Source organism: Vulpes lagopus, chromosome 2 (assembly GCF_018345385.1).
Source record: "Vulpes lagopus strain Blue_001 chromosome 2, ASM1834538v1, whole genome shotgun sequence".
NCBI classification, from domain to species: Eukaryota; Metazoa; Chordata; class Mammalia; order Carnivora; family Canidae; genus Vulpes; species Vulpes lagopus.
This window is the reverse complement of record NC_054825.1, coordinates 82,517,590-82,531,518: the sequence shown is the minus strand read 5'-3', so window position 1 is coordinate 82,531,518 and position 13,929 is coordinate 82,517,590. Positions and strand designations below refer to the sequence as shown.

Here is a 13,929-nt window from a genome sequence, read left to right as displayed (position 1 = left end):
ACAAAACATGTTGATCCCTGTGTGTTTCTCCACTCTACATTTGGATTGGCAGAAATCCATATACACTCACACTTTTTTTGCTGCATTGAAATGCATGTATTGACTAATAAAACTGTAGGGAAAGTTCTCTGAACCATTTTCTGTAGTATGAAACAGTAAAATCATATCTACTTTATATGAACATTGAATTCCATGAATTGCCATGGTTTGAAATGCAAATTAACCTGAAAAAGAATTCAACTTATTATTTAAAAATAGCTCATACTTATAAAGATGTAAGCAATAGCATACTAAAAAATAACTAGCAATGGGATCCCTGGGTGGCGCAGCGGTTTGGCGCCTGCCTTTGGCCCAGGGCACGATCCTGGAGACCCGGGATCGAATCCCACATCGGGCTCCCGGTGCATGGAGCCTGCTTCTCCCTCTGCCTATGTCTCTGCCTCTCTCTCTCTCTCTCTCTCTGTGACTATCATAAATAAATAAAAATTTAAAAAAAAAAAAAATTAAAAAATAACTAGCAAGATTTAGTCTTGATGTTATCTTTTAATTACAACAGATAATTACAACAAATAATAAAGGCCTTGAAGAAGTCTCCTCCACATAATGAATTGTTAACAAGTGGCAAAACAGTGAGTTGCTATTCCAACGAAGGAGAAAAACTCATATGTAATAATTACATTCAATAAAAAAGATATATGTTCTGGGTTGTACAGAACTGAATATAGTTTTCAACTGCTTGATACAATTATAATGTGTTAAGGACATTTTCTCCTTTACGTTTTACAATGAATTAAAAAAATGATTTGTATATTCATTTCATAAATAAGAAAACTGAGTTTCAGTAAAGGTAAACAATCTGTACCAGGTCACACAGCTAGTTAAGTACCAGATGTTGAATTCCAAACCAAGTCTTTGGCTTATGCTACCACATAGCACTGCCTCCTGAAAGAAGCTTAGAGAAACAAGGCAAATATGTGCCAAAATAATCAGAGAAGGCATCCAGGAGAAACAAAACCAGGACTTTCAAGAGTGACTAGGAGGACATATTGGATGGAATAAACACTGAACAAAAGTATAGAGGCAAGAAAAATATGGTGCATATGTAGTAAGAAGGGATTCTGGTGTCTGGGCATTCATGCATATGGGACTGTGTAGGTCACATGCAGCAAACCACATAAGATCTTGAATGTCAGGAAGAGAAATGTAGACTTGATTGGCTATAAGATGGCTGGTGTGAAGCCATTGAATATTAGTTAGATTAACAAGATGAAAAGTGATTTGGGAAGATTGGTTGGGATGGGGAGTGTTGTCCAGAAAGCAACCTCCTAAGCATCTAAGAAGACAAGTAGGTGGCTGGCTACTGGTGTAATTCAGGTGGGATGTCTGGAACTGTGGACTAGAATGGATGCTGTGCCTAGAGAATAACTTAAAAAACATTTTGAAGATGGGAAATATAAATTAGGATGATTCATACTGCTTTGGCATGTCCTAAATATTCAGTGTTCTCATGTGAAAAAGTGTAATTTTCAAACACATTATAGAACTCAACTAGTTATTTTGGGAACTTCCTTTTGTGTTTTTTTCAGAGTCTGAATTAACATAGCTTCTGACTTACTCCAGATTTGGGTAGTCATCTCAGTTTTCACGGTCTAAAGAAAGGTGACTGAAGAAAACAATTGTCCTTGATAATAACTATCAGCATAGAACTCTTTTATTTTAACTGAATGTTGCTTGCACTTATTTCAAATAGATTCCTTAGTCTAGAGATTTATGATGTTTCATGAGCTACAGCTTCATTTTGAGCTTTGCCCTTAACATTGTGTGGTCTTCACTCTTAGGCTCTTTTCCCTTGTGGTAGAAAAATAGCAGCTCCAACTATGAAATAGCACATTCTCTTTTGTGTTTTGGGAGGACAGCTCTTCTGTCAGTCACCATCTAAAAGTCCCTGTGATTTGACCAATATAAATTCATTTCAAGGATGGGATCACATAGATGGGTTTAGGCTACTCAAGGGAAGTGGGAATCATTCTTAGCCAAATGGTGTGGCTAAAAAATTCAGGACCCTGCTAAAAAGTCTTCTGCGGGAATTGATGCTGGAATGCAACCAAAAGTTATAATTCTCTGCCCTTAACTTCTTTACCTTTCTAGAATATCAACTAGGATTGTCAGATTCATGTGTGATGCAATACATCTTTGTTTACTTCTTGGTATCTGACAAAGAGCCAAATACATGGGGTACTTTTTATCTTCAGTTAATTAGTTGAGTGAATGAATGAAATGGATGGATGGAGGCCATCTTTTCGAGAGACAGATTTTCAGGAAAGGAAATTTTATATTCAAAACTGTGCATAAATATGCATAAGAAACGTCAATGTAGTTGTTTCTTTTGGAGAAAGGAGGGAGATCACATTTCAGAAAAAGATCTCTGTAGAGAAAATACTGTCATTCATGTACAAATCTGAAAATCAAGTCCTAAATAAATTGACATGGCACACATAAATATGTATTTCATATGATTACATGATTTTGCAACAAAATGTGACCATGGCAATATTTTTTTTGCCTGAATATTTGTAACACACAATCTTAAAATTAGATTTCAAAAAACTGGAGTTTGTGAATGGGCTACCTGTATAGACTTGTTATCTATTTGAGTGCCAAGTTAAAAATGTATTTAAAACCCAGAATCCAGCTTACAAAACAATACATCCTTCTCTGTGCACCTATAAGGTGTCTTTTGCTTCAGATGTGCCAGCTATTTGATTCTCAGGTAATCTTATAAGTAAACCTGATTAACATTGACATACTTATAAGGAAACTGAGTCTGAGAGAAGTTGATTCTTTTCTATGGTGGGAATAAGTAAGACTTGGTCTTTTAGCATGTTCATAATAATGGTATTACGATATATAAATCGTATTGCAATATAAAAATGTGTCAAATCCATTGTTGTACACCTGGAATTTACACACTGTTATATGTCAAATATACTTCTAAATAAATAAATAAATAAATAAATAAATAAATAAATAAATAAGAAGGTAATGGAACAAGATTTAAACCCCCAGGATTGGATTCAAACCCCCAGAAATGTGGTCCAAAAAAATGTTCTTCCATTATGCTCTGTGTATTACATTGGGTTCTCAGATGCAGTCTCTTGAGACAAGGATTTATGTGCAAATGACTGATTAAGGAAATGCCAGAAGAGAACACAAGGTGGAGGAGTAAGGCTAGGAAGGGGAAAAGCCAAGGGTGATATTGCATTGTATTTCCAGCTTTAACCTAACCCCATTGTCTTAGTCCACATGAGTGCTCTAAAAGAATACTGTACACTGGGTGGCTTACAAATAACAGAAATTTATTTCTCACAGCTTTGGAGTCCAAGATCAAAGTGTCCACAGATTTGGTGTCTGGTGAGATCCAGTTCCACATAGATGACCATCTTGTCACTGGGTCCTTATGTGGCAAGGGGGGCAAAGGAACTCTACAGGGTCTCTTTTATAAGGACATTGATTGCATTCATGAGAGATCTGCTCTCATGACTTCATTGTCCCCCAAAGGCCCCACCTTCCAATACCATCACCTTGGGGGCTAGAATATCTGTATATGGACTTGGGGGGGATATAGATATTCAGTCCATAGCACCCACAGAAAGCATATATTTTGTTTAGAGTTTGTCCCATCTGGCCCAAAGGTGCTGGACATTCATACTGCCTTCCTCTCATTTTCCTCAGAGTAATGTATATTTCCTGGCATTTCTTGCTCCCTGCAAAGTGAGCCCAAGATCAGGCCTTTGAGGAAAGTCACAGGTGCGAGTGATTAGAAATAAGGCCTCAGAACCTGGGTGATAGGTACACAGAAAAGGTTAAGGGAACCTGAAGTGACCTTGGTAGAGCACTGACACTGTCTCATCTACTCCCCTACCATTAAAGATATGAATATATAGTGTGGTAGTTAGGAGCACCAATTCCTGATCTAGTAGTCAAATCTGGGCTCTGACACTTGGGCAGGTTTCTTAACTTACATGTATGTTATTTTCTGCATTCATAAAATGTATGCTAATTCAGTTACCTGAGCTCATGAGGTTGTTATTGTATTCATCTAGTCTGTATATAGTCTAGAGCATGAGAGTCTGATTGTAAGGAAACTAGTGTGCTGTGACTTGCTCACAGTCATGTCACACAGCTGTTTAATGGCACAGCCAAGAGAACTCAGTCTCCGGACCTCCAGGTCTTTCACTACTCCTTGCTGGCCATTTAGGTATTAATGTAACATTTCTCAGAGGAACGAGGTGACCTCTAGTTTATTGAATATCTCAGTTAACTGAACATTAATATTTGTTAATATAGGTCTAAAAGCTACTTTAGAGCTCATGAATAATTTATTAAAAATTCAAAGAACAGTAGACACACCGAGAATGCTGTTACAAACTTCCTTAAACGTAATTTTCTGCCTTGTTTGTTTTTATATTCTTGAGTTGTTTGGCAACAGAACCTAATTAATTCACATTCATAAATAAATGACTAATAATATTTTAAGTTTCTCAAGGGTATTTGCATATTCATTGAGTAAAATAGCCTTAATAATGCTTGCTTCGGCAGCACATATACTAAAATTGGAACAATACAGAGAAGATTGGCGATGGCACACAAATTTGTGAAACATTCCATACTTTTCAACAATTTACTTTGAGCATAGAGATTAATAGGAATGTAATTCATAAATCTGTGGCCCCATTCCGGTATTTTGTCATGACATTTAAAGAAATACAAAAATAATAATGTCCTGGCCAATCAAAACTCACATGGCCCTATACTGGATGCCTCTTCTTGAACAATACATTTTGTCTCCAAGATCAAGAATCGACAAAACTCCCAGTGTTGATACAATACTAACATCAAATTTTGATACTGCATTTTCTTTAGAATTAATAGTTGCTGTGACTAGATGAAAAAAATGCTTTAGTGCTTTTAAAAAACATTATAATAAAGAAGATGTGACCTCTACATACAATGGAATATTACTCAGCTATCAGAAAGAACAAATTCCCACCATCTGCTTCGATGTGGATGGAACTGGAGGGTATCCTGCTGAGTGAAGTAAGTCAATCGGAAAAGGACAATCATCATATGGTTTCACTCATATGGGGAATATAAGAAATAGTGAAAGGGATTATAAGGGACAGGAGAGAAAATGAGTGGGAAAAATTAGAGAGGGAGACAAACCATGAGAGACTCCTAACTCTGGGAAACAAAGTGTTGTGGAAGGGGAGGTGGGTGGGGGGACAGGATAGCTGGGTAATGGGCACTGAGGAGGGCACTTGATGGGATGAGCACTGGGTGTTATGTCGGCAAATTGAATTTAAATTTAAAAATTAAAAAAATGTATAATAAGCCAAAACTCTGAATGTGTACGTAAGAATGCTGAATAGAGGAAGAGGGAGTCTAAGCATAGAAAGTTGCTGCCCAGCCTGCTTTGTGTCTAGTGACTCTTGGGCTCTAGCTTCTGTCAGTTGATCCAACACTTTCCCTACTCTCCTCCCCCTTCGCTCTGGGGCACAAGCCCAGCATTTAAAAGTGTTTGGAATGCTGGACTTGGGTTGTCTACTACAACTTCAGAGGCAGCACAATTTAGGGAAATTTTTTTTTTTCTTATCAGTCCTCTTGAGAATTCATACTTTAACAATAGTTCTGGGCAACACAGCTGTAATCTTGCAACCAGATCCAATCTGAATAAATGGTTCTCACTGAAATTTCTCCTTTCGAATAAATTGGGAATCGAAACTACTTTGGTTTTAGAGCATCAAGAGCCTTTGAGACATTACAGTTGATTTCAGAACATACATTATGGTAATAAAACTATGCAGTAGAAACCTTAAAAACTGCTGTTCTGATAAATGTAGTCACTAGCTTTTATGTTGAATTGCACTTTGAATAAGTTAAAAAGAAAATGTTAAGGTTCTGAATTCATGGTTTCACGGCCATTATATTTTAAACAAATGCAAATAAATGAAGAGCAATGACACTCTGAGACCACACATGTGATTGTATATCATACCATTTGAAAACACCTTATTGCACAAATGAATGAAAACCAAAGTTAACCATTTGGCTTAAAAATCATGTAGACTGATGCTGCCTAATTCTATTCTCTAATGAGGGATCAGGAGTTGAAGGAATGACACATCTTCAAACCATGTTAAAGTACAATTCCCTGGTGGGACACTTCACTTATTCACAGTCATTATTCAGCCTAATTAAGTTGGAAACTCATATTCTACAGGAACAAGGATACTAAGATCCATACCACTAATTTTTAAAAGATTTTATTTATTTATTCATGAGAGACACAGAAAGAGAGGCAGAAACACAGGCTGAAGAAGGAGGCTCCGTTCAGGAAACCTAATGTGGGACTCGATCCCCGGTCTCCAGGATCATGCCCTGGGAGGAAGGCAGCTGCTAAACCACTGAGCCACCCAGGCTGCCCCCATACCACTAATTTATTTAACATGATATCATTGTCTACATTTCACAACTATTTTCAGCATAAAAACATGGGTCAGTTTTTTTTAAGGTTTTATTTATTTATTCATGAGAAACACAAAGAGAAGGTAGAGACAGGCAGAGGGAGAAGCAGGCTCTCCATGGGGAGCCCAATATGGGACTCGATCCCTGGACCCAGGATCACGCCCTGAGCAGAAGGCAGATGCTCAACCTCTGATCCCCCCAGGCATCCCAATGGGTCAGTTTTGATACATGCTTGTTACTGATGAATAAGCAGATTCACTGAACTATTGTGGGTTGTGGTCATCGTCAGTGGCATCTGGGGTATGTTTTGTGAAACTGAAGTCATGGAAGTTCTTTTTGTTGAGACCCTGGTGTGGTTATTTTAGATGTTTCAATGGGTATCAGAATGGTGCCTGTCCCAGTCTTGAAGACTGATGAAAACAGAGTTGTGGACTGCTTCACTGTGCTGGTAGCATACTCATCTATATGGCTGGAAGTCACAGAGGTGATATTCCATGAAAGAATATTTAAAAAAAAAAACATTAAAACTGGAGCTATGACTTAGGGAATTAATATTCCCCTTCACTAGGTTCCTAGTCACACATAAGTCTTTTAAAAAGCCCCTCAAAATAAGCCAGCCGTAATACTAAATACGTAGGTGGACTATATCAGGAATCAGTAAGCAGGGGAGAGAGACTTTTGTGTGTCTTAGAGGGGTGATTATGTTTCCATATTGCTTTTCGGTGGCATTTATGGAAGTAATTTTGTTATTAATGGACCCAGATCCAATTAAGAATTATAAATAAAATGAAAGAGTAAAATGAAAACAGACAAAATAGTTTTATGTGGCAAAGTTCCTGGGGGGAAAAAAAGACAATTTCAGATACCATGTGTATAGAGCACACACGGAACTGATGAATTGATGATACATATTTACTTGTGTTTGATTATTAATTAGGACTTTTGATTGCAAATAACAAAAACCCAACTTGAACTAATTTTTGAAATAGAAAGGAATTGACCAATGAAATAAGAGGAAAGATTGAACAAGTAAGCCACAGAATGACAGAGATGCAGTTGATTTTAGTAACAACAGAAGTATTCAAACTCTGCTGAGGCTACCTCGTCTTTGGAACTTTTCTGTGCATCAGCTTTATTGGATCTCACTACACAGGACTTCTTTCACAATGCCCAGCTTCCAAAAGGTGACAGGTGCTTTTTCATAGTTTTAAAATCTCAAGAAAAGATTGATTAGTTGGGCATCCATTCCTGAACTGGTCAATTATGGTGGACAGAGCTTGGCCACACATGAACATGGTAGTTTCCATAAGAATTCAGAATTGCAGTAGTGGGTAAATTATTTCCCAGAGATCTCCTGTCCCTCGGTTCCTTCCTTCATTCCTTCCCTTCATCTCTATTCCACTGAACTATCACTTCCTAAGCTATAGCTGCCAAGTCCATTCAAGCTGTGGCCCCTTGACACCACTTCAGCAAGTCAGGTTGTGCTTTGAACACTGACCTTTCTCAGAGTGGATTACTTGTGATATACTGATACCATTTTCTTGCTCAATTTGGTTGTCTCTTATAAGTTGAAAATATTGTTATGCTAAAAGAGATCTCCCCATTTAAGATGAGGATGAGGGGGGCGAGATGGGTAGATACTACCTAGTATCTTATCTTAGTCCCATGAGCATATCGGCATAATTTTATAACCATTTGTCTACACTGCTAGTTCTGGCTGAAATGTTTTCATAGGCAGCATTGTATTATGAGTCAGCTGCCCTTTGGATAACCTGTGTCAGAGATGGTTTACTGGCTTTTACATGGACATCACCATCTGCTGCCTGTGCCTGGGGTAGGTATGTAAAAGAGGGTGCCAGGAACAAGAATGGGCAGGAAGAAAAGTGATAAAGATTTATCAGATTTCCAGCTCATTACACATTCCACCCATCACCTGTCTTCTTTTGTTTTAATTTTTAATTTGTTGAGTTGCAAGTTGCTTTTATAGAGCTATGTTCTTTTTTTTATTATTTTTTATTGGTGTTCAATTTGTCAACATACAGAATAACACCCAGTGCTCCCTGGGTCTTAACCTCCCCTTCCACCACCCCTAGTTCGTTTCCCAGAGTTAGGAGTCTTTCATGTTCTGTCTCCCTTTCTGCTGGGATCATATCCTGAGCCGAAGGCAGATGATAGAGCTATGTTCTACTCATGTTTCAACAAGCAATGTCTTAAATGGGTAGCCTTAGTATTGGAAAATTGCTCATAAGAGCTCTAATAACCTCCTGTTTTTTTCACATTGAGCTCAGTATACTTGAACAAGTCAAGAAGGGCACTCTCTCCCTTTTTATGCTCCAAAATCAAAAACAAAAAGAAGATATATATATATATATATATATATATATTTATATATATATATATATATTTATCTATAGGTAATGAAATTTATTTAACTCTCTCAAGAACACTTGCATATTCATCAAGTAAAATAGGCTTAAGACTAAGTAACTATATGGAATCATTTAACAACAAGCATGTAAGGAGGGGAAACAATGTATATTTATAATAAGTTTATGTCCCAAATAAATGCAGGGACAATCATGACCTAGGTATAAATGTACGGATCCATGATTTGTTAGTGGAGTGGAGGATGTATTAGTTTCCTAGGAATGCTATGATAAGTGACCACAAGCCAAGTATCTTGAAATAGCAGAAATTGATTTTCTCACAGCTCCAGAGGCATCTGGAAAAATCAAGGCATCAGCAGGGCCATCCGTGCTCCAGCCAAAGGCTCTGGGGGATAATCGTTCCTTGGCTGTTCTAGCTTCTGATGGTCTCTGGTTTTCCCTGACTTGTGGCAGCTTGAGTCTAATCTCTGTGTCCATCTTCACAAGGTCTTCTTTCTGTGTGTGTCTGAATCTGAATCCCCTTCTCCTATCTCTTTTATAAAGACACTAGTCATTGGGTTTAGGACCCTCCTAAGCCATTGTAACTTCAGTGGCTTTTTGGAGAAGTCTTTTTGAAACAGAATCTGTTTCCCAGTAGGTGTTGGTGAAAGACCATCGGACAAGCATGGCTTTGTCAAGGACCTCAAACCTCGAATGACAGACAGATAATATACATTTCCACTAAGAGTTTCTTACCTCCTACTCTGATATAACGCCTTGGTTCTAAGTTATCAGGAGTTCTGACGCACTTAGAAGCTTTTTGTCTTATCCTTATCTCATTCTATTCTGTAGAACAAGTTCACATCAAGTAAGATGCTTTGGATCATTTCATTATTTGATATAATTAGAAAAATTTTTCCCAGTCATATTGTGTCCAACTCTGCTCTCATGTGCTACAGAATGAATAGAAATTCTTTCCTCTCCTACTGAAATAATTGAGTCATTTACTGAGAGCCAATTAGGAGGTATACATAGATTTTAAAAAGGTTTGCAATGAGAGCAAATTGCTTTCATTTTCTGAAATTTGTACCCTGCCCTGAACAGGTTATACTCGTCCATAACCAAGGAACAGAACACAGAGCAAAATAAAGAAAGATTGATGCATGGAAGTACAAACTTGAATCATGACTTTTGAGTTCTTATATGAATGATTGTGAAAATATCTTTGGTATCCTAAGTGGAGGATCAGAAAGGGAAGATTACAGGATTGATCCACATTTGTCAGTGTCTGGCTCAATTGTGAGTGGCCAGTGCACACGTAATTTCAGTAGCCTCGTGGGGAAAAGTGGTAGTTTGAGGGACTGGAGAGGGATGAAAGAACCAACCTAGCAGGAAAGAGGGACGGAGAGTTTCAGAAGGAGCACAGTCCTGGGTGGTTATAAGTGCAGGGTGGGACACTGAGATTGGGCTGCTTATGGGGGATGCAGGCTTCATTTCCATTCAATGAATAGTTCTTAAGCAGTCTCTGTGTTGCAGGGATTATGCAAGACATTGACCTGGAGGAAGAGGTAAGAGAAGATGATGGGATCATGAGAACAGTGGGGGGCTTTTCAGTTCCCAGATTTGGTTTTGTAGTCAACGTTAATTTCCACCTTGGTCTTGGTTATACCTAGCAGCTCTCTTTTTCTTTGGTTTTCCTTTTTACTGCCTAATTCTCTCGAGAGTACCTGCAAAGTCTCAGCTACTTGAACAAACTGGAGACTGTTTTACTCTTAAAATTCCTTCACGTTGAAGGCTTCTCCCTTATCCCCATTCCATCTGTGATTTCTCTTCTAGGCTGTCCCTTTGCTATGCACTGGGGCTAACAGATAACCCACAGGTGCCAGCCGTCCTTGCCTGGCCTCTGTTGCATATGAAAGCGGGTGTACAGCACTGTCACCTGTTCTGGTCTGCAAATGCCACCTGTGTGCAAGGACACAGGCATCAATAACACAGTTTAGTATCATCGGGTGTCGGCATCATTTGGACCCACTTCAATATGCACCTCTTCCTTTTTATTTATTTCTCCTGTAGTTGTCTAGCGAGCCTAAAAGAAAACTGAAATCAAATGTTTGTTCCCGTCTCAGAAATTACAATTTATCCACATCTGCCGTGACCTTCTTCGACAATTTCTATAAGCTTATTTTTTTTTTTTTTTTGGCCTTCCCATTTTGATTGTGATCACGACGTGACATCCCTGAAGTAACCGAAATAAGTCTTTCTGTTTAAATGCTGCCCCCTCTAGCAGAGGTTCAGCACAGCCTTATTTTCTCGGAAATACTCCTGATACAAGGTGGGTCGGTCCGCGTTGCTTCAAACCATGCAGGGAGCGCGCAGTCCCAGTCCCCGCCGCGCAGGCTGCGCTCCTGCTGCCCGGGCAGCCCCTGCGCCCTCGCGCCCTCGCCGTGCGGGCCGGGCCGGGCTCCTGCTGGTGGGGCTGGGGCGCCCTCGGGCCTCAGGCGCCTCGCGTGGCGCGTCGGGTCGGTCCCCAGGAGCCCTGCGGCCTTCGGGGGTCGGAGGGGGTCGGAGGCGGTGTGCCCGGGCGGCCGCGCGGCCCCCCCAGCGTCTCCGCCCGTGGCTTCCCTCTCAGGTTCTTTCCAGGTGGCCAAGAGTCCGCTTCCCCAGCGCTCCGTTCCCGGCTCCGCTCAGCCCCCGGGCTGCGTGCAGAGCGTCTCCCTGCTGTTTCACGCATGTATTTTTTTCCTTGGGAAAAACTGCTTTCTTGGGAAGATCCCCCGGTTTGAGGTCTGGAGGTCGGATGACAGCTTGGTTCTCTTTGAAGTCGCCGGGTTTCGAGGGGAGGCCCCGTTACCTGCTCTCCTTAGGAAAGGACGTGTCAAAGGGCTGTCCTCTGTCTCATCTCCCCTCAGGGACGCTTGGCCTGGGGTGGCCAGGAGGGCAGGGCCCCCTCCTCAGGGCGTAAGGCCTCCCACCCTCATCCTCTCCCCCACGGCAGCAGTTTCCAGGGCCTGACACACAGAGTACTGGCTTTGGGGTCACACCGGCCCATTCTCAAATCCCCACCCGCCCTTTCCTGCCTGCGGTACTTGGGGCTTGTTTCCTCATCCTTTGAGTCTCAGTTTTCTCATCTGTAAAGTGGAATCAGTAACAGTAACCTGCTAGATTCGTTGTAAATTTTTTTTTTTTTTTTAAATTTATGATAGTCACAGAGAGAGAGAGAGAGAGGCAGAGACACAGGCAGAGGGAGAAGCAGGCTCCATGCACCGGGAGCCCGACGTGGGATTCGATCCCGGGTCTCCAGGATCGCGCCCTGGGCCAAAGGCAGGCGCCAAACCGCTGCGCCACCCAGGGATCCCTAGATTCGTTGTAAATATTCGATGGAATATAGCAAATGAGGAACCCAGTGGCCGGCAGATAGTACTAAATAAAGTGCGTCTGTTACTCTTATTATTTCTAAAATGCACTGGTAGCCTGGAAGCTTGGTGTTGGTTTCAGCACTGACTGCATTTAGGGAAAAGAAAGCACCCACTGCTCAGAGATTCTTTCAAGAAGTTGTTGTGAAGCTCCCTAAAGGCAGGCACCACCCAGCGTCAATAAATAGACTCCAGGGATCCCTGGGTGGCGCAGCGGTTTGGTGCCTGCCTTTGGCCCAGGGCGCGATCCTGGAGACCCGGGATCGAATCCCACGTCGGGCTCCCGGTGCATGGAGCCTGCTTCTCCCTCTGCCTATGTCTCTGCCTCTCTCTCTCTCTCTGTGACTATCATAAATAAAAATTAAATAAATAAATAAATAAATAGACTCCACATGCACACTCTTACCTCGCGCGGCACCTCGATGGGGGCCACTTGTTTCTGCAGCTGCCCCCGCCGCAGCCGACTCTCCTTTGCCCTTCTGACTCCTTCCTGGCCCCTACCTTGTGGAGCTCAGCAGGACGTACAGGTCCTGCCCTAACTGGTAAGGCACTGAGCAAAGAGTGCCCATGTCCTCTCTTCCTGTGGGCCCGCTAGCAGTGCCCTGCCTCCCTCGAGTGCTGAGGGGCCCACCTAAGTCTCACAAGAAAGCTCAAACTAGATGTGGAAGCTACAGTCTCACAAAGTCTAGCTTACCTTTCTGTGGGATGTATCAGGCAACCATGCTTGGACAATAACAGCCATGATCAAGCAAAATAGAAAATAGGTTCTGCCTTCAGTCCTTTAGAGATGAGGCAAGTGCAAACAAAGCCACGTGCCATGTCGTTTCTGTGAATGTGATGTCACAAATGTGCGTGTGGGTCAGCCACGGCTCGACTCACATGCAACACAAAGGCAAGCTGGATTTCAAAAGTGGAAGCCCCGGCTGACTATTCAGACCTCTGCCTACTACATACGGTTTCCCTGTTTGGCTGCCTCGGTTTCTGATTAAAAAAAGAAAGACAAACTATGTAGAAAATCAAAATGGGAAGCTTTAGGAGAGAATAGCTAAAAACACTTTATCTTTATACGCTTGTCTAAAGCAGAGAACAAGCAAGGGTTTCAAAATGCATTTGTTTGCATTCTAGTAATTAGGCCTAAAAGCAGATGTGTTGAACGCTAAAGCAGGTAAAGTCCTGGAAATTTATGGACACACCAGGGCTTCTTTAGCAGATGTATGGAGGGTTCAAAGAACCCTGTAGCTGACTGACGACAATACCGGTAGCCCAGCCACACTAAGTACAGGGCTCCTGCTCTTCTGTGCGGGGATGGGGACCCTTGGATGACTTAGCTCAGTCTCAGTTCCGGGCAAAGGTGGACAGGAGTTATGAAGGGAACTTACAGGAGGGGCAGTGGATAGAACATGCTCACATGCATTGTGCTGTAAGGATTCGAACCATCTTGAACCCCTATTCTCTGTTCACTGGTTTTTGTTTTCCCTCTTCTGATTTGAGCGGTGTCATACGAGTGCATCGCTACAGTGTTGTTTTCTCACCCAAATTCTAACAGGAAGATTCTTAGAATTCAGTTTTAATCACTAAAATAAAAATAGCCATTACTGAGCCGTACTTTGTGTCCAGCACTATGC

General features: G+C 41.2%; 1 protein-coding gene and 1 pseudogene across 3 annotated transcripts in view; both read left to right on the top strand.

The window, feature by feature from the left end:
* The window catches only part of MOXD1 (monooxygenase DBH like 1), a 151,361-nt gene that overhangs the window by 56,726 nt on the left and 80,706 nt on the right, over window positions 1-13,929 (top strand). The gene's annotated exons all lie outside the window — the stretch shown is intronic.
* Window positions 4,584-4,674, top strand: LOC121485971 (annotated as a pseudogene).